At 40.7% G+C, this 20,304-nt stretch overlaps 1 non-coding gene across 1 annotated transcript; it reads left to right on the top strand.

The window, feature by feature from the left end:
• Nucleotides 1–9,336: 9,336 nt before the first annotated feature.
• Nucleotides 9,337–9,443, top strand: LOC126023401 (U6 spliceosomal RNA). Its single transcript, XR_007500526.1, has one exon. It is a non-coding gene; the product is annotated as a U6 spliceosomal RNA (small nuclear RNA).
• The last annotated feature ends 10,861 nt before the right edge of the window (nt 9,444–20,304 follow it).

The following is a 20,304-nucleotide window of genomic DNA, read 5'->3' as shown; positions in this document are numbered from 1 at the left end:
TTCTTTCTTTCTTTCTTTCTTCTCTTCTCTTCTCTTTTTCTTTCTTTCTTTCTTTCTTTCTTTCTTTCTTTCTTTCTTTCTTTCTTTCTTTCTTTTCTTTCTTTCCTTCTTTTTCTTTCTTTCTTTCTTTCTTTCTCTCTTTCTTTCTTTCTTTCTTTCTTTTTTCTCTCTTTCTTTCTTTTTTGTTCTTTCTTTCTTCCTTTCTTTCTTTCTTTCTTTTTTCTTCATTTTTCTTCTTCCTTTTCTATCTTTCTTTCTCTCTTTCTTTCTTCCTTTTCTATGTTTTTTTCTTCCTTCCTTTCTTTTCTTTCTTTCTTTCTTTCTTTCTTTCTTTCCTTTCTTTCTTTCTTTCTTTCTTTCTTTCTTTCTTTCTTTCTTTCTTTCTTTCTTTCTTCTCTCCTTTCTTTCCCTTTCTCCAGCACTCCTAGATTGGCTTTGGTGTCCCCTGAGCACTGTTTGGGGAGGCCATGGTGGTCTCTGGCATAAAACTGTCCAACTCAGTTGTCAAGGAGTGGTCCCTGGGCACTGCTTGAGAGGCCCCTGCTCACCAGTGTTTTTGATTTTGTGTGGGTTAGTTATCTTCGTTCAACTACTCTTAAGTTTATGTTAGTGAGATGAGTCTTAAACATAATAAACATCAATATGGAGATGTGGCATTTGTCAGAGAAATCAGCCCACAGATTTAAGGGTTAAAAGTGTCTGCCTCTTTCCCTGATCACTGGGGAGGGGAGAAGGGCTGGAGGTGAGTCAGAGATTAGAGAGAGAGGCAGATGCTTGAGTTCAACTACCAAGAGCCAATGGTTGTATCAGGCACATTTATGCAATGGAAAGGTTACAAATATCCCTAAATGACAGGGCTCACAAAGCATCTGGTGGGTGAGTTATGTGGAGCTGCTGAAAGGGTGGGGTGCTCAGAGCAGTAAGGTACCCTTATGCATATGTCGTTCACATCAGGTTTTTCACTTAGCTACTACTGATTTTATCCTTTAGAATACATTGCTAATTTATTCTTTGGGTTCTGCCATTTCTTTGGGTTCTGTTGAGCATTCTAGAAGATAATGGAACTCAAACTAAAGATAATGATACTCCTAATTTATAGCTGGTGATCAAAAATACAAGTGATAACCTGGGATTTGTGGAGAGTATCTGATATGGGGGATCTGTGATGGAGCCTTTTACTTGTGCAGTCTTCACTAAATCTAATTTGAATTACTAAATTCAAATCAAGAATTGAATTAAATAATAGACTGTTCATTTAGTTCTAGTAGAACTAGAAAATTGCTTTTTGGGAAAAATACACAATCTAATGTTAGAAGTGTAGTGAGTAGAGGAAATATTTTTCTTTGACTTTTTTATAGTGTCATTACCACTATTGACTTTTACAGTTTTTTGTTTTTGTTTTTTGGGTCACACCTGGCAGTGCTCAGGGGTTACTCCTGGCTCTATGCTCAGAAATCGCTCCTGGCAGGCACTGGGGACCATTTGAACCACAGACCTTCTGCATGAAAGGCAAACGCCTTACCTCCATGCTATCTCTTCGGCCCCTACAGTTATTTTTGTAGTAGTTATTTTTATTATTTCTCCTACTAGATTCTGTAAGAGCAGAGACGGTTTATTTACTTATTTTTCATTATTACATTCCTATGCCAAACATAGTAGTACATTGGAAGTACTTAGTATTTCTTGCATGAATGAGTAAAGAAAAGCAAAATCAATGGCTTCAGAAAATGGTAGTCTAAAATATATAGAGCTGTGAACAGGAATCAGAGGCCTAGATTAGGTTTATTAAGCTAATGAGTCAATTACTGATTTTACCCTATGAATAAAGCACAATGAATACCCTGATTGGTGAGAAGAATTAGATGCCATTTTTGACTTTGAGAACTTTCAAGTCAGGGAAGCAGATAAGTAAACTGGTCCCTAAAATGCACTGCAGTAGGTACACTGAAAGTGTCAAAGTTCAGGGTGTGTGTGTGTGTGTGTGTGTGTGTGTGTGTGTGTGTGTGTGTGTGGGAGAGAGAGAGAGAGAGAGAGAGAGTGAGAGAGAGAGAGAGAGAGAGAGAGAGAGAGAGTGACTGTGTGTTTATGTACACACACATAAGTTGTACATTAGATTAATTTTGTTTTAGAGCAGGGGTCTCAAACTCGCGGCCCGTGGGCCATTTGCAGCCCTCCGAACAACATTTTGTGGCCCGCGGCCGGCCTTCAAATATCGCAGTATTTGCGATTATTTGCTTACCAAATAATCGAAATAAAAATCGCATTAGTAAGAAAAAATCGCATTAAACATTCGCATACCCCGAGCAGTTCCGTTAGGGGTATGCAAATGTTTAATGCGATTTTTTGCGATTTTTTTCTTACTAATGCGATTTTTTATTGCAAATATTTGGTAAGCGAAATCCCTTATGCGGTCCTGCCTCACCCTGTCTTTGCCTCCTGCAGCCCCCAGGTAAATTGAGTTTGAGAGCCCTGTCTTAGAGAATAGGAGCAAGTGTCCTAGAGAAAAAGCCCAATGATTTGAGTTTACTTTGGACTTTGGGAAAATTATTAATTCTCACTCATTTTTAAATAATTTTGAGAGTCAGGCAGCTGGGATTGTCACATTACTTGCCCAATGCTCAGTTTTTTTTTTTTTTTTTAATCTCTAAAATACTGATGTCCTGTTGGTCTCAGAGGCTTTTAGAGTTCTACTGAATTGGAGCTCGTCACTATTTTTCTGAATATTCATGGTCAGCTCTTCTCAGGATTACATTTCCCAGACTCACCTATAGCTGGGGTCTCATAAGGTGATTTAGATCATGGAAGGAATGTGCAGGACAACTTTCTGTGGGTTTGTTTGCTTATGCTTATAGCCCAGTTACAGACACTCACACACACACACACACACTTTCCACTTACCACAATGTTTCAGGGGTTGCTACCTATTTTATTTTGGGGTATTGAATGGCAATATAGTAAGTGAAGACTATGTTCTTGTCTGTAGTTTCAGTGGCATGCCTTTGAAGTCAACATTTCCATTGGAGCAGTGACCTCCAATTGGTTCATTGTATGTGGTGTCAAAAGTGTGTTGTCTGGAGGTCATTCCTGGAGACCCAGTCTTTTCCTCATTTCTCCTTCCTTTCTAACACTTTGTCACCTATAGTCAAAATAACTAGAATGGTGGCTTGTGTACTGTAGCAATGAGGCAATAAAAATAAAAATGCTTTTCACTAACCCATATATCCACTCATCTACCCACACATTCAATTATGTTGAACGATTTTTATTAGCATCTCATTGAAGATGGGGCACTATATTTGGCAATAAAGATGTGGAGAATAAGACAAGATGGTTTTTATATAAACTAGAGCTATTCTTAAGGGGAGGAGACAGACAAAAATAAGTAAAAAATACTAAGATTAATTACAGATAGTGACATTTTGTGAAGCCAATAAATGGGTTGAAAAAATAGGGTAATTGAGGAATGAGAGAAGCTGGAGAGGTTAGAAAAGACTTCTCTATGAGAAAGAGATAAATAAAAAGAGAGAGAAAGAGAGAGAAAGAAAGAGTGAGCAAGCAAGTGAGAATGTCTGCTCATAGGCAGGCAGAGGGGAGAGAAAAAAGAGGGAAACTAGGACATTTGTTGGAGGGAACTCTGCACTGGTGAAGGAGGTGTTGTACATTGTATGACTGAACTCAATCATGAACAACAACTTTGGTTTTTTTTTTTTGGGGGGGGGGGGCTACATCTGGTGGTGCTCAGGGGTTATTCCTTGCTCTGCACTCAGGAATCACTCGAGGTGGGCTGGGGTGTATGTGGACCATATGGGATTCTGGGGATGAAGTCAGTGTTGGCCCATTAAAGGCAAACATCTTACCCCCTGTACTAATGCTCAGGGTCCAAATTATGAACAACTTTGTAACTCTGAAGAAAGCCAACTGTATTATGAACAATCTTGTAACCACAGGTTTAAATAAAGTCATTAAAAAAAAGACCTTTGAGGGGCCGGAGAGATAGCACAGCGGTGTTTGCCTTGCAAACAGCCAATCCAGAACCCAAGGTGGTTGGTTTGAATCCCAGCGTCCCATATAGTCTCCTGTGCCTGCCAGGAGCTATTTCTGAGCAGATAGCCAGGAGGAACCCCTGAACACCACCGGGTGTGGCCCAAAAACCAAAAAAAAAAAAAAAAAAAGACCTTTGAATTGGTGACAGTGAGGAAAATGTGTGTGGAGGTGTGGGGGAGAGGAGAGGGGCTGTAAGAACATACCTGGAAGAAGAAACAGAATTTGCAATGAAGCAAAGTTTTAATATGTCTGGTATTAAAGACTTGAAGGTAGAAAACTTTCTAACCTGCCCAGGAAATCTTAAGGTGACTCAAAAGTAAGTAATTTATTGTTAGCATCTCTTTTTTTTTTTTTTTTTTTTTTTTTTGGTTTTTGGGCCACACCCGTTTGATGCTCAGGGGTTACTCCTGGCTATGTGCTCAGAAATCGCCCCTGGCTTGGGGGGACCATATGGGACGCCGGGGGATCGAACCGCGGTCCGTTCCTTGGTAGCGCTTACAAGGCAGACACCTTATCTCTAGCGCCACCTTCCCGGCCCCGTTAGCATCTCTTAATGGATCTTTTATCTCATTTATTTTTTAAACAATCCTTCCCCAACATGCCTTTAACTATCTGCTGCTTATGTTTTATCATCAATGAATACCTACTAAAATGACAGTACAGAGGGTAAGGTGATCTTATGGGATAACAGGGGTTAAATCCAGGTTGGCCGTGTGCAAGGCAAACACTCTTCCCCCTGTTATAGCTCCCACCAGGTAAATATTTCTTTGACTTCTATGATACAGTATGGCTTTAGGGAAATAATGTTCCTTTATTGTTGTTGCTCATTTATTAATTTTTTACTTAATACTTTATTTTTGAGAGTAGCTTTAGCATTACACTAAAGTTCAGGGTAAAGTTTAAAATTTTCTTTTTTTTTTTTGTTTTTTTTTTGTTTTTGGGTCACACCCAACGGAGCTCAGGGGTTATTCCTGGCTGTCTGCTCAGAAATAGCTCCTGGCAGGCACGGGGGATTATATGGGACACTGGAATTTGAACCAACCACCTTTGGTCCTGGCTCGGCTGCTTGCAAGGCAAACACCTCTGTGCTATCTCTCCGGGCCCAGTTTAAAAATTTCTATAACTACCTGTCTATATATAGGCACACACATATATATTCACAGATATATTACTGCTTCCCACTATCAACAATTCCTTATATAGTGTAACACTTATTATAATTGATGAACCTTTGTTGGTAACCAACATTGTTAGTCATCCAAATCCCATAGTTTGCATATGTTTCACTCTTATGCATCATTTATATCCATCATTATGGTGACATAGAGTATTTTATACTGCACTTCTATTTTTAAGTAAAATAAATTCTTTAATAAACTATGAGGTACACAGTTACAAGGTTGCTAATGGTATAGTTTCAGTCATACAATGTCCAACCCCATCCCTTCACCAGTACATATTTGCCACCACCAATTTCCCTGTTTTCTTCCCACTCTCTTCCTGCCTTTTCCTCTGCTTTCCTCTATGGCAGACATTTTTTCTTTCTCTTTTTCCTTTTCCTCTCTCTCTTTTCATTTTTTCCTTTTAGACACTCTAATGTTACTACAGGGTAATGGTACATAGTGTAATATACTATAGTGTTGCTATAGTGCAATAGTGTTACTGAAGGAGTATCATGCATATCACTTTACCTTTTGGTACAAACATGCTTCAAGTGACTATCTCTCCCCATTTTAGAGTTCTTAGTAGAGATTAATCATATGTCTTTCTGTTTTTATTGTTTGTTATCTGCAGGCTTGATTTGTATATTTGCACCTGTTTATCTCAGAAAGATGAATTATACTTGGCCAGTTAAGAGACAACAAAGCTGTAAACAAAATCTCAGACTGTGTTTAAGTCTTTATGTGTGAAGTTGCTCTGCCAGGTCTCTAATACACATGTTCATCTGATAACTGCTGCAGGCTAAGCGGCTCCTAGATTAAGTCAAGTGGACACCATCTAGGAATGGTTCTGAAGACGGAAACTTGAAGATCCAGAAACTTAAAGAACTATCCAGAGTGTGGTTACCCCCTCCCTGCTGCACGAGGCTGTTTCCTCTTTTTCTATTCTCAGGTTTCTTACTTCCACAGATGACTAATTCCTGCCCCGCTTTTATCTGGTATGATACCGTTTGTGCTGGAAAACAGAATGGCCTTCGTAACAAGGAGGTATTGGCTGGCTAGAAATGCAAGGGGGATCAGTATCTGAGAAGGGAGGGGAAGGGGGTAAATAAGCTGCTCAGGCTTGATGCATATTATAGCTTCAAGGTCTGGGGAAACTTCAAGCAGCTTCAGGCTTGTTCATTAAGACTTGTTAGAGCTTCAGGGGCTGGGGTCTTCAGGGGCTGGGCTCTAACAGGGTCTGGGGTCTAACTGGTATGTCTGCCTATATATTATAAGAAGGGGAGAAATGATGCTATTCCAGATATATAAATGCCGGGAGAAAGAAAGAGAAAGGAATCCTGTGGAGAAAGCCTCTGGAAGGAGGTTCAAGCTGAGTGGATTAATCTAAACATTGAAGGGCAGTGTTGCTACCTAGTCACTTCTACCCACCTCCTCTATGGGGACAGGACACCTGTGTCAAAGGTCTGAAGAGTTCCTTATAGGCAGCTTCCTTCACCTGCTATGTGCTTGGAGCTCTTACCTTGCAACTCTTGCTTCCAGTCTAGTTCTACAATTCTGGGGACATACTTCCCCATGTCCAGGGACATGGGAACGTCCCCAGCTTTCCAATGATATGCAACATGGGGCTTATATTTAATAATGGAAATGTCTCCTAGCAAGTCTCCCTTCACATCCTCCTAAGAAAGCTCCTCCTGTAAAGCTCAATGTCAAAGGAAGAAGGAGAGAAGAGAGAGCAGAAAGGAGGAGAAAAAGTGTTAAGAGACAGGTAGCACAAAGTAGAAGGGCTTGGGTCATGCAGCTAGACCTGGTTCTACTTTTGATGTTCTTCACTACCTTTCAGTTGCAGAACAAGCTACCTAACTTCTTCTAGTTCTAGTCTCTGCTTCTCCAGCAAATGAAGATCATTAATGGTCTGGATTCTAAGGATTTCTTTTTTTCTTTTTCTTTTTGTTTTTTTTTTTGGGTCACACCCGGTAGAGCTCAGGGGTTACTCTTGGCTCTATGCTCAGAAATTGCTCCTGGCAGGCTCGGGGGGACCATATGGAATGCAGGGATTCGAACGACAGTCCTTCTCCATGCAAGGCAAATGCCTTACCTCCTTGCTATCTCTCCGGTCCCTCCAAGGGTTTCTTGAACTGAGCTACAATATATAAAAATTTTGTCTGAATCATGTGCCACCACGAGAAAGTGCTTTTATTTTCTAATGTGGAAGATGCTTTGGAAAGTTTGGCCTAAACTTCCCATAGCGCATGCTAAATAAAAAGTATAAGGCATACTAGGAACAACATGAGAATGACTAATATAAAATATACTGCTTTTGTGAAGGATATAGTAAGAAATGGAAAAAAGGTGGTAAGGTACGTGAAGAGGGACCAAGGTTCCTCATTCCAAAACCAAGACATTATCATAGCCTTGATCCAAACGGGGACTAGAACCCTTATGCAACATGGGATGATCCATCAGAGTAACCACAAAATACACCCAAGAAACATCTCACCTAGAGTTGTAGATGTTCCTGACTGTGATGCCAGGTGAAGAGAAATTCTCATCTCCCAATTCCCCTGGGTTTAGGGAATGTGGTTTTGGAAGCAACGCTGACACAGGAAATAATCTATGCCAATTTAGGAGATAAATATAGGTTCAGGAATTTCCACCACAAGCTAACTGCAAGCAGGAAGAGCTAGCAAGTTGTGGAACAAGCCATGGAAATCTCCCTGACCTATAGTCTTTATTGGGAAGAGCAGGACAACCACATAGGTGGAGAGCAGGTAGGGGTAGGGGGCCAATCTAGAAGTTTCCCCCCCAGGTGGGACAAACATATGCAAACATGGAACCATTCTGATTAGGAAGAAGACTATTTACTCCAACAACCCAGATCATGGGACATAGTCAGAACTCAAAAATGACAACTGTACTGGGCTTCAACGCCATCACTGAATCTTTATTCCCATGGCGACAGGGATGCCTGTGCCTGAGTGGGGAACAGGGAGGCCCCAGACCTAATGCCCTCTACTGAGCTTGAACGGGGCTGTGGGGTCTTCTCCCCTCTCCAGCCTCCCCTCAGTAGCCTTCTTGAGGTCCAGGGCCAGCACTGGTCGCCTGCCCTTCAGGGCCAGCTAGGTGGGTGCAGGGAATGAAAAAGGGAACGCCAGTCCTTAAGCCCTCCCACCAAATGGATACAGGGCTGTCCTTAGGTCTTCCTCAGCAGCCTCCCTTCCTTCCCAATAGGCCTCATTTTCCAAACCACACAGACGCACTAGCTACTGTCTGTAGATAGTTTATCTTGATACCATAATGTTCATAATTTTAGATTGCTTTTAGGAAAGGAAATGGGATGCTCAAGAACCGCTGGACAATATTTTATGGTATAGACTCCCTAAACAGTGGTCAATACCATATCACTTAGTTTTCTAGACTTGAAAATTATGATTGTTTTTAAGAATGCTCTATAGTTTTTCAACTGTAACCCATGAATTGATTCTTAGTGTCTATTGATATATGTGCATGAGTGTATGCTTTCGCCATACCAATGTTTGTCTAATGTACATCTGTTTTATATATATATATATATATATATATAATATTAGTTTCATGGTATAGGCTCCCCAAACAGTGCTCATTACCATATCATTTAGTTTTTCTAGACTTGAAAATTATGATTGTTTTTAAGAATGCTCTATAGCAATGGTCTTCAAACTACGGCCCACGGACCACATATTGTATTTATTCCCATTTTGTTTCTTCACTTCTAAATAAGATATATGCAGTGTGCATAGAAATTTGTTCATAATTTTTGTTTTTACTATAATCTGGCCCTCCAACAGTCTGAAGGACAGTGAACTGGCCCCCTGTTTAAAAAGTTTGAGATCCCTGCATAGCTTTTCAGCTATAACCCATGGATCAATCCTTTGTGTCTGCCAATATATGCACATGAGTGTATGTGTTCACCACACCAAGTATCAATGTTTGTCTAATGTTCATCTGTAATATATATATCAATCTCATGGTATTGACTCCCCATACAGTGCTCATTACCATATCACTTAGTTTTCTAGACTTGAAAATTTTAAGAATGCTCTATACACAATCTAATACAGGAAGCCTTTCTTCAATAAAGTTCACCCTCACCGTGCTCGCTTCGGCAGCACATATACTAAAATTGGAACGATACAGAGAAGATTAGCATGGCCCCTGCGCAAGGATGACACACAAATTTGTGAAGCGTTCTATATTTTTGTAATTATGATAAAAAATAAAGTTTACCCTCACCAATCATGATTGGCCTAGAAAATGGAAAAAACATTTATTTTACATCAGACTTGCTGGCTTTATATATATATATATATATATAGGTAAATTTTTCAAATGTAACCCATGGATCAATCCTCAGTGTCTGTCAATGTATGCACTTGAGTGTATATGTTCACCATACCAATGTCTATCTAATGTCCATCTGTAATAGATATGTCTATGTTGTAATTGTTTTCCCCCTAATATATATATAACCTTTCTTCCCCCCTTTGCTTACCACCTTACAAACTCCTTTCTAGCCCTTCATGTTATTTCCCCCATTTAACCATTTTTATCCTTAGTTCTTAACTCCTCACAAAACAACACTCTCCCCATCCTTGCCAGCTGCCAACCAGCTCCCAAAGTGAAAAGATAGATTCTCAGCCTGAGAAAAAAACCAATATTCTGCTGCTATTGAGCTGCTCTCGGAGGCCCCTTTTCCTCCACCTCCCTTCACTGTGGAATTTTGCTTGCTATCAGATTTGATTGCTGAGAAGTCCCCTGCTCGAAGACATCTCCTGATAAGTGACAGCTCGGAGCCAATTTTTTTTTTTTTTTTTGGTTTTTGGGTCACACCCAGCAGCACTCAGGGGTTACTCCTGGCTCTATGCTCAGAAATTGCTCCTGGCAGGCTCAGGGGACCATATGGGATGCCGGGATTCGAACCACCAACCTTCTGCATGAAAGGCAAATGCCTTAGTAACCTCCATGCTATCTCTCCGGCCCCGGGAGCCATTTTTTTTGGACTCCACAAGACCAAATCACAGGATGAAGCTGTGCACCAAATTTTAACCCCCCCCCCCCACTATTTCAAAAGAGTTCCAGGGGCATGTATATCTCCTTTGAAAATTTCTTTAGATGTATTCCCTTAATAGGCATAATCCTATTGAATACATTCTTATGTAGTGGCAATTTCTCCCACTTTTGGGATCCGTTTAGTACAGGATTATAATAGTTAAGTCTCTCTGTTTAGAGCTCATGGTATATAACCCAGGTTATGGGGATTGTTGGACTTGTTACCTAGGCCTCCATATGCACCTTATGGCATTGTTCCTTTTTTGCATAGGCACATTAAAATGGGAAAAGCTTACATATGCAAGCAAGTTCTTATCTACCGTATCTGCCAGCGTATAAGACGACCGGGCGTATAAGACGATCCCCTAATTTGCAGTTAAAACATAGGTTTAGGCCTATATTCACTGTATCAGACAGAACGTTCCTGTGCTGCAACTGTATGTACCACAGTGAGCCAATCACAAAGCAAAGAGACTTCCTCTCTGACTCTGGCCAATCTGAGCAGACTTTTGACAGTGTAGATTCGGGTCCAGAACATTGTCTAATTTGCATGCATAAAAAGCCTGCTTGGATTGGCTGAGCTAGAGGCGGTCTGCACAGCCTTGCAGTGATTGGTGCAGGATCGAGTTGGAAAATTCGTTTTGTGGCAATATTCAATTTTCTGAATTAGCGGCATATTGAAACATTTTTCGGGATATACAGTAATAAAGATGGTAACACACAAATTTTTTTGGCCACACCCATTTGATGCTCAGGGGTTATTCCTGGCTAAGAGCTCAGAAATTGCCCCTGGCTTGGGGGGGACCATATGGGATGCCGGGGGGATTGAACCGTGCTCCTTCCTTGGCCAGCGCTTGCAAGGCAGACAGACACCTTACCTCTAGCACCACCTCACCGGCCCCAACACACAAATTTTATACTGCAGTGGAGCCTTACATCCTGAACACTTGGCATAGTGACTTAGCTTAAATGTCAGTAGATCGGACATTGACCATTCACCCCTGAACCATGGATACCATCTACCATGAAACAACCATGGTTTTCTACACCATCACCAGGAGTCAAACTTCTACCATGGAAGGCCCTACTGCTGCCCTGGAACAGACTTACTCCAAAGAGGGTTCTAATGACACCCTGATGACTTGGTAACAACAAAAACCTGCTTTTAGGGCAGGATTCTCTGCATTGCCACCTATTGGTGAGATGAAACTAGAAAGCCTCTCCATGCCACCCTGACTTTGACATAGGATCTGTACAGAAATTAGGATCTCTAACTACAGAAACCTGACAGCAACAACCATGATGGTGAAGAGCTTTTACTGGAACCACAGAGAAAGACTCTTGGGGTTAGACAACCTAGTATGCCTGGAGTCTGGAGTTGGTCTTATGCCAGAAGAATACCCTGTTTTTGAGGCCAAATTTTTTCCTTTCCATCTCTCCCATATTTTTCTGTGCCTATGCAAACAACAACTGCCACATACACATCTTTTTATTGTATTTTTGTATATTCTTTCTTTAAAAAGAAAAAAAAGAGCTTACTAAACCTTCTGCTATTGTACTAATGACTTTATTGGAGATAAAATAATTTTCACAAATTACTTGCTAATAAACTTTTCTTCTTTCTTTTTTCCATTTTTTGTTTTTCTATTTTCTTTCTATTTGTAATAACTTCACTTTTGGACATCTTGAAACAAATGTATTATGATCAGTTATGTCAACTAGGTGATGCATTTTATTTAAATAAATAATTTTCCCTCCTAAAATAGAAAAAAAGGCAACTGTAAGGCCCAGAATTCTGTGTCTTACAGTTCAAGCAGAAGGCTTTGAGTCTGATCCCTAGTGCTCCACATGAGCCAGGTATTATTCTGCTGACTCTGCTCTTTGAGCCTAGAAGCTTGGCTATCTATGCTTCCTGGTGATGTCAGTGATTTGGGGTTTTATTAACGAGCTGTGTTCAAGAACCACCACTAGAAGTTGTCACTTTTGAGTGACTCACTTGCAAAGGGAGCACAGCAAACTTTGTGACCATGCTGAGCATCTCCACCAATCATGAACCCTAATCATTGTACAACATCCACTTAAGGAAGGGAAGGGGAAATGGTCATTCTCAGTACATTGAGGCATGAGGTTTTGCTCCTGATAGTGATGAGGCTGGAAAGCCTTTCTTCAGGCTTTATATATATATATATATATATATATATATATATATACACACACACACACACACACACACACACACACACACATATATATATATATATATATTTTTTTTTTTTTTTAATCTATGAATGACTTGGTCCAGGAAGCCTATGATATCCTTCCCGAGTTTCCAAAGCTTTCATGAAGAGGAAGGAGAACCAATAGCTTAATCATCAAAGGCAAGCACAGATAATGTTTGGATAATCCATCAAGTTTGCGAGTCACCTTTACACACACACACACACACACACACACACACACACACACACACACACACACACACACATATATATATATATATATTTGATTTTTGGGCCACACCTGGTGATGCTCAGGGATTACTCCTGGCTATGCCCTCAGAAATCGCTCCTTGCTTGGGGGACCATACGGGACGCCAGGGAATCGAACCGCAGTCTGTCCTAGGCTAGCAGGCTTGCAGGCTAGCGCATGCAAGGCTTACCACTTGTGCCACCGCTCTGGCCTCTTCTTTACATACATTTTTATTAGAATCTACTAGTAATTCTGAGAAGAGAAGTGTGTGATGGTGAGTTACAGACCAGCAGCCACATGATGCAGCAAATGCAGAAGGGACTCATCTTTTGAACACCTTCACATGGACGTTTATGAACTGTATTGAAATTTGCACACCACTGTCACTGTTCACCCTCCTGCTTTTTTTTTTTTTTTTTTAAAGATCCATTGCTGGTGGTGATCAGGGCTTATTATAGGCTCTGTACTCAGTTAAATCTTCTAGTCATATTTGGTGACCATTTGTGGTGCTGACATTAAACCAGGGCCAACTGTATGCAAGGCCTTAGTTCCAGAATATTCTCTCCAGCCCTGCTCATACTCTTTCATGTGCCTGAAATGATATCTTTACTCACACTGCTCCTGAGTTCTGTCAGTCTCCTTTTAGTTTTTCTATAGCATATTTTGTGACTATGTAGCTCTCATCTCTTTTATTGCCTCACAGCTCTCTGCTGCTGACTAATGAATCATACAAGACACTGGGACATTTTTTTTGTCTTTGTATTTCAGTTTCTGTCCCATTTTCTGATGCTGAGTTGGGTCTCAATAAACTATTGGCCAATGAAAAAATGAAGAATATGTATTTCCCACCAGCTTGGCAGGACTCACCTTTATTCTAGTATAAAAATATCAGAGAATCAATTTACCAATTTATCTTACATTGGACCTCCATAGGCCATCATTTATATATTTTTCTATAAGACCAATGTTTTTGAAATCTGAACACAACATATTGAAACCCATTAAAAATGACAATATACTTGCTTGGAAATTTCCATTGCTCAGCATGTTCAGGGTAGTGTTCAGAACTAAGATTATATTAAAGGAGCTAAATTTGAGGCTGTCATTCAAATATATGCATGTGCACAAACAGCAACATCAAGAGAGATGTAACGAAGCTTTTTTCCCTCAAGATATTGTTTAAGGCATGTCCTTCCTTCCTTCCTTCCTTCCTTCCTTCCTTCCTTCCTTCCTTCCTTCCTTCCTTCCTTCCTTCCTTCCTTCCTTCCTTCTTTCCTTCCTTCCTTCCTTCCTTCCTTCCTCCCTCCCTCCCTCCCTCCCTCCCTCCCTCCTTCCTCCCTTCCTCCCCTCCTCCCTCCCTCCCTCCCTCCCTCCTTCCCTCCTCCCCTCCTCCCCTCCTCCCCTCCTCCCCTCCTCCCTCCCTCCCTCTCTTCTTTCTTCTTTCTTTCTTTCTTTCTTCTTTTTTTTCTTTCTTTCTTTCTTTTCTTTTCTTTCTTTTTCTTTCTTTCTTTCTTTCTTTTCTTTCTTTCTTCTTTCTTTCTTTCTTTCTTTCTTTCTTTCTTTCTTTCTTTCTTTCTTTCTTTTTTTCTTTCTTTCTTTTTTCTTTCTTTCTTTCTTTCTCTTCTTTCTTTCTTTCTTCTTTTTTCTTTCTTTTTCTTCTTTCTTTCTTTCTTTCTTTCTTTCTTTCTTTCTTTCTTTCTTTCTTTCTTTCTTTCTTTCTTTCTTTATTTATTTCTTTCTTTATTTGTTTATTTCTTTATTTCTTCTCTTTCTTTCTTTCTTTCATTCTTTCTTTCTTTCTTTCTTTCTTTCTTTTCTTTCTTCATTCTTTCTTTTCTTTCTTTCTTTCTTTCTTTCTTTCTTCTTTCTTTCTTTCTTTCTTTCTTTCTTCTTTCTTTCTTTCTTTCTTTCTTTCTTTCTTTCTTTCTTTCTTTCTTTCTTTCTTTCTTTCTTTCTTTCTTTCTTTCTTTCTTTCTTTCTTTCTTTCTTTCTTTCTTTCTTTCTTTCTTTCTTTCTTTTCTTTCTTTTCTTTCTTTCTTTCTTTCTTTCTTCTTTCTTTCTTTCTTTCTTTCTTTCTTTCTTTCTTTCTTTCTTTCTTTCTTTCTTTCTTTCTTTCTTTCTTTCTTTCTTTCTTTCTTTCTTTCTTTCTTTCTTTCTTTCTTTCTTTTCCTCTAGGTTTCTGAGCCACAGATTTTATCCCTCCAAAGTTCAATCGATGGGTTGTCTTAGGTTGTTTTGCTAGAATTTTAAATGTCATGACTCTATGTGGGAGGTGGTGTCTAAAGGTTAATAAGAAACCCAGACCACATTGAGTATAAATCTGGTTTGTGGGCTGACAGCTTCTGGTTAACAGAGATGAAAGGTTTCCCTAGGCACAACAATGAAAAGGTTTGACCTTTACCTGGGGAAGGAACTGTGCTGACTCATTCTAAGTCAGGTGGAGCTCCTCTGGGAGAAAACTTTCAGAATGATCAGTCAGGGCTCAAGATGTGATGGTCAGAACCAAAGAATTTTAGAGCTGTTGAGAGCTGGAAGGGAGTTAGAGGGATATGTAAATGTCTGTGTGCTGTCTTCTTGCTCTGTGGTGTTGTGTGTGTGTGTGTGTGTGTGTGTGTGTGTGTGTGTATGAATTTTCTTTCTTTGTGTTCAGGGGAGGGCCAGGTAAGGCCATAATCAGTGGGGGATCATAGTCTGGGATCAAACCAAGGTTGGCCATATGCAAGGCAAGGGCCTTAACTTCTGTTTTGTCTCTCTGGCTCCAAGAATAAAATTTTCATGGAAGATGAAGACATGTATGTGTGATGAATTTTTGAAGGGAAGTAAAAATTTTAATATGCAGATATAGTCTGTTCTCATAGTGGCAATTGCTTTGATTCTGGCCTCATTTGTGTAGTAAGTGAAAAATCTTAATTTAAGCACTTCACAACAAAGACTCCTCAGCTCCTCCCTTACCACCTTAAAAAATTCCTATATGTTGCTTTGAAAATCACCCACATTTGTGATTTGTACCTAGTTTAACAACATTTCTACCAGGGAGGGACAAATTGGCAAATTGTTTCTGGATGCCTCGATAAGAAGGGTTTGGAAAAGAAGCTTCGCATCACTCTTGGCTTTTCTCAGCAGAGAAATGAGAAGGAGTGGATGAAAAGTTGACAGTCTGGAGATGTGGAGAGACCTGTCCTGGGATCTGGGGGTGCTCAGGTCATATCATCACTATAGGAAATAAGTCTTTCCACATAAATTCGGGGGTGACAATCATAATCAGTCTAGCACCTGCCATTATCCACTGCTCTGAAGCCTCAGTAGAATGGTGGAAGATTGGTTCAGGAGCCCACACACACAGAAACTTGGATTTTGTTGAAACTGCATCAGTGCCCCATCAAGGATTATCCTCTCATGTCCTCTCTTGGTGATACCAGGGGCTTGATGCCAGGCACATGGTGTCAAAGTCTCTCTGCAAGTCTCTCACAACCTAAAGTGGACAGAGACCTTACATTCTACAATGCAGCCCAATAGAATGGGACTAGGGATTCGTGGACAGCTAAACGCAGATGAAAGGGTCTCGGGAGGATTTCTTTTATTTCTCTATTTTAGAGTTACACCTGGTGGTGCTCAAGGACTACTATGTCTCTGCGCTCGGAATCACTTTAGTCGAGGACCATATGTGATGCCGAAGATCGATCCTGGGTATAATGTATATAAGGCAAATGTACTACCACTGTGCTATCGCTCTGTTGCTTCCATTTTTGCTTAAGTATGAATTTCGATTCATACTACTATGTTAGTTTATAAATATATAACTGTGTATTGATTTGTCTGTGTCAGAAACAGGGTTCAGGCTGTACTGGCAGTGAGTAAGGCGTTTGCCTTGCATCCTGCCAAGCCTGGGGTTTCCACCATATGCTTCTCTGAGCCCACCAGAATGATTCCTGAGCTGTTTCTGCAAACAACTGGGTGTGGTCAAAAAGCTAAAGAATAAATAATAATAAAAAAAAGAAACAGATTCATACAAAGTTCTACATCAGATCATCCTTTAGAGGCATACATGAAGTCTGGTTTTTGGGATAAACATATATGTATATGTACTACCTATAAATATTTCTAGTTGGTCATGCATATTCCACACACATGACACAACATGCCCTTTCCTGCAGGAGGACGCTTTCCTAGGAGTCAGAAAGACTGCTTTCTTGACTCAGGTTTAGGAAGCATCAGGGTTCTTGGTCTTGCTTGTACAAGTCCACGATGGCCACTGGGTGGCGGTGCATCACATGAAATGCTCGTTCGCGGGGCTGCTGGCGACTAGGCTTCTTTTCTCGCCACCCCGCACCCCCACCCCAGGCTCAGAGACTGTTGCTCCTCACTCGGATTTGTTTTATGCACACTTCCAAATTGAACCGACACTTCGTTTTATAGCTGTGTGCGCGCAGCCCGTGTGCTTAATTATACTGTGGAATTGCAGTATGAGGGTGAGAATGTAGTTACACGTGTAGCTTCTCAGGATCTGCAGCTTAGAGCAGGGGCTGGGGTAGTGGGGTGGTGGTGAGGAGTTCGGTGAGTGCTGATGGGGAAGCCTCAACCCAAACAGCAGCAACAGCAGCTGGATGTTGCTTCCTGATCCTAAGGAGCCCAAAGCCAAGTTTTGCCACTGCCAAGGACCTGGATGGGACTGGAGAGGGTCAGGGTAAGGGATATACATTCACTGTGCTAGTACAGTGAATAAGGTATTTTGTTTTACACATGGCCAACACAGATTGGATCCTGGCATCCCATGTGTTCTCAGGGTGCCTCCAGGAGTGTTCCCTGAGAGTAGAGCCTCACCCTTTTCCGGGAGGAAAAAAAAGAGTAAAACAAAATGAAAATAAAGCCAACACACTTCATTGGAATATAAAGAAACTGAGCTAGAGAAGTTATAACATGAACCTTTGGACAGAAAGAGCCCAACTGCAAAGGTAGAAGGGCCAAGAGGTAGAAGGCTATTGGGGCATTTTGTTGGAGAGCTGCAAGGTGTGAAAACTGACTTGGGAGGAGGTGTGTTAAGGCAGTGGCAGGTAGTAGGATTCTGAAATCCAGAACAAATGGCAGTACCTCCGCCGGAAACTGACTCTTCCTCTTGGCCTTTTCTAAATGCAGACCTTTAGATAGGCACTTTGTTAGTCACCTTATACTCTGTTCTTGTTCTACAACGAAAACACTGAGATAGTAGAGTTTAGTCAAGTTAAATTCTTTGTCCTACAATGCAGTCCTTAAATATGTAGAGAGTTTAGACAGATTAGATAGCATAGATTGGCCTCTGATTGAAGAACCTCTTCACCAAATCTTTCCTAAAATCCCTGTCCTAAGCAATTGAGTTCGTAGGGCAGCCTCTCTTTCTTGAGGCTGTTACCCCTGACCCCACATTACTTTTTTTCTTATGTCTGCCTCATTTTTTTATTCTCCACTCCCCCCTTCATTCAACTTTGCACACTCAGGGCTGGTCTCTGGCAGAGTGAGAAAACTCTACTGGACCATATACATGATACAAACCAATATTATCTCCATAAAGAGACTTGAACAGGTTAACATTCCTCTACATCACCCTGACGGTTGCAGCTCTGGGGTTGCTTCCATCCACCTACTCGGTCCACCTTTGCTGCCAGCTGGATTGAAGGGAACCATCACCCTAACCAGTGCTGCTACACATTTCTCAGCTTTACTTCCTCACCCCACTTACCACAGAGCTCCACAGACTGTAGGGTGATTCCTAGACAGAGTGGAAATGGCGGGGGAGGTCTCATGAGGGCAAAAGTCAGTATCAGCAGAACTCAGAAAGAAAAGGTATTATGGTTAAATTTAGTCTCTTTAGCAAGTTGGTTATTTATTTATTTATTTTAGTTTTTGGGCCCCACCTTGTGGTTCTTAGGGATTACTCCTGGCAGGCATGGGGGAATATGTGCCTGCTGGGGACTGAACCCAGGTCCGTCCAGGTTGGCAGCTTGCAAGGCCTTACCACTATGCTATCACTTCGACCCCATAAGTTGGTTCTTTTGATGCTGACTATTTCACTGACTGGAACTCCATGCTTCACAAGCATGAAAAGTGATCCTTCTGTGTCATCTTTCCTGAGACTATCAATGATTAAAAAAAGTTTTTATTTCCTTATTTGTTTTATGGGTGGAGTTTATTTTTGGGTCACACTTTGTATTACTCAGGGGTTACTTGTATCTCTGAGCTTAGGAATTGTTACTAATGGGGATCAAGGGACCATATAGGGTTCTGGGGATCAAATTTGGGTTGGTTGAATGCAAGACAAGCACCTTGCTATTTCTTCAACCCTTGGCTCTCATTTTCTTTGAGCTGAAACCTGACCTCCTTTAGGGTTCAAGCCATGGTCCTCAGGCCTCACCCCCTTCTCTCCTGGGGGTATCTAGACAAGACTTGTTAATTGCCTAATTTGATCTTCTGGATCCAGGTAGGGACAGAGATTCTTGAGTTTTATTACATAGGAAAAATTACTCAAGTTCCAGTTGGTAAAATTTGGGTAAATCTAGTTAAGTAAGTCTAATTCATTTACCTAGGAAAAAAATTAAATTATGAGTTTGGAGAGGCTTGAAATGCTTTCAAGTGAAAGACACAAGTGAAAGTATCTTGACAAACATTGGCGTACACTACTGGAGTTAATTTTTCTTGCATAAGAAAAAGTCTACTGGCAAATGGCTGCTGGCATTTGTTCAGGGGCTCCAAGGAGCATCAAATGATCCCGGCTCTTTATATCTTCTTCCCTGCTAGCGTCAATAGGTTGGTTTTTCATTTTCTTCTGTTGCTGGATGGTAACAACACAGCTGCCATAGCTCTAAGCATTTTATGTGCATTCAAAGGAAGAACAAAAGGGGGAAGTGTTGGTTTTGGCAAGAACAGATTCTTTTATCAGGAAAGTAAAAACACTCCCTAAAAGTTCTCCGACAGAGTTTTATTTATGTTTTATTGACCAAAGCTGGGTAACAACAATTCTTTATTTGAAGGAAACTTGGCATAACAAATCACAGCAAAAGAGGATAGAATTTTAGAGTTTCAGCTGGTCACATTGCCACTTTGAACACAATTATCCATCTGTGCCATAAGACAGGGACTTAAATGACAAACACTGATTTCTAACAGTGCTGGAGGTTGAGAAGTCCAAGATCTGGAGACTGAATGTGGTGTCTGTTGAGTCAATTTAGGGATTTTTTTTTTTTTTTTTTGGCCAGTAGTGCTCAGAGGTTACTTCTGGCTCTGAGCTCAGAAATTACTCCTGACAGGCTCAGGGCATCATATGGGATGCCAGGAATTGAACTTGAGTCAGCTGCATGTGTGGCAATTACCCTACCCAATTACCCTACTTATCACTTCAGCCCCCAGAGATGTGTCTTGAATCACTCACCTTCCCTGCTTACTCAGTAATGCAGGGCAAGACATTTATTCCTTTATAATATATATTCATTCTCTTGTTTTGTTTCTCTGTATACCAAGTTGAGTGAGATATCCTTTCTGACTTACTTCACTAAAAATGACGCAAGCCTCTTCT

This window comes from Suncus etruscus, chromosome 11 (assembly GCF_024139225.1).
Source record: "Suncus etruscus isolate mSunEtr1 chromosome 11, mSunEtr1.pri.cur, whole genome shotgun sequence".
Classification (NCBI taxonomy): domain Eukaryota; kingdom Metazoa; phylum Chordata; class Mammalia; order Eulipotyphla; family Soricidae; genus Suncus; species Suncus etruscus.
This window is presented reverse-complemented; position numbering and strand designations above follow the sequence as displayed.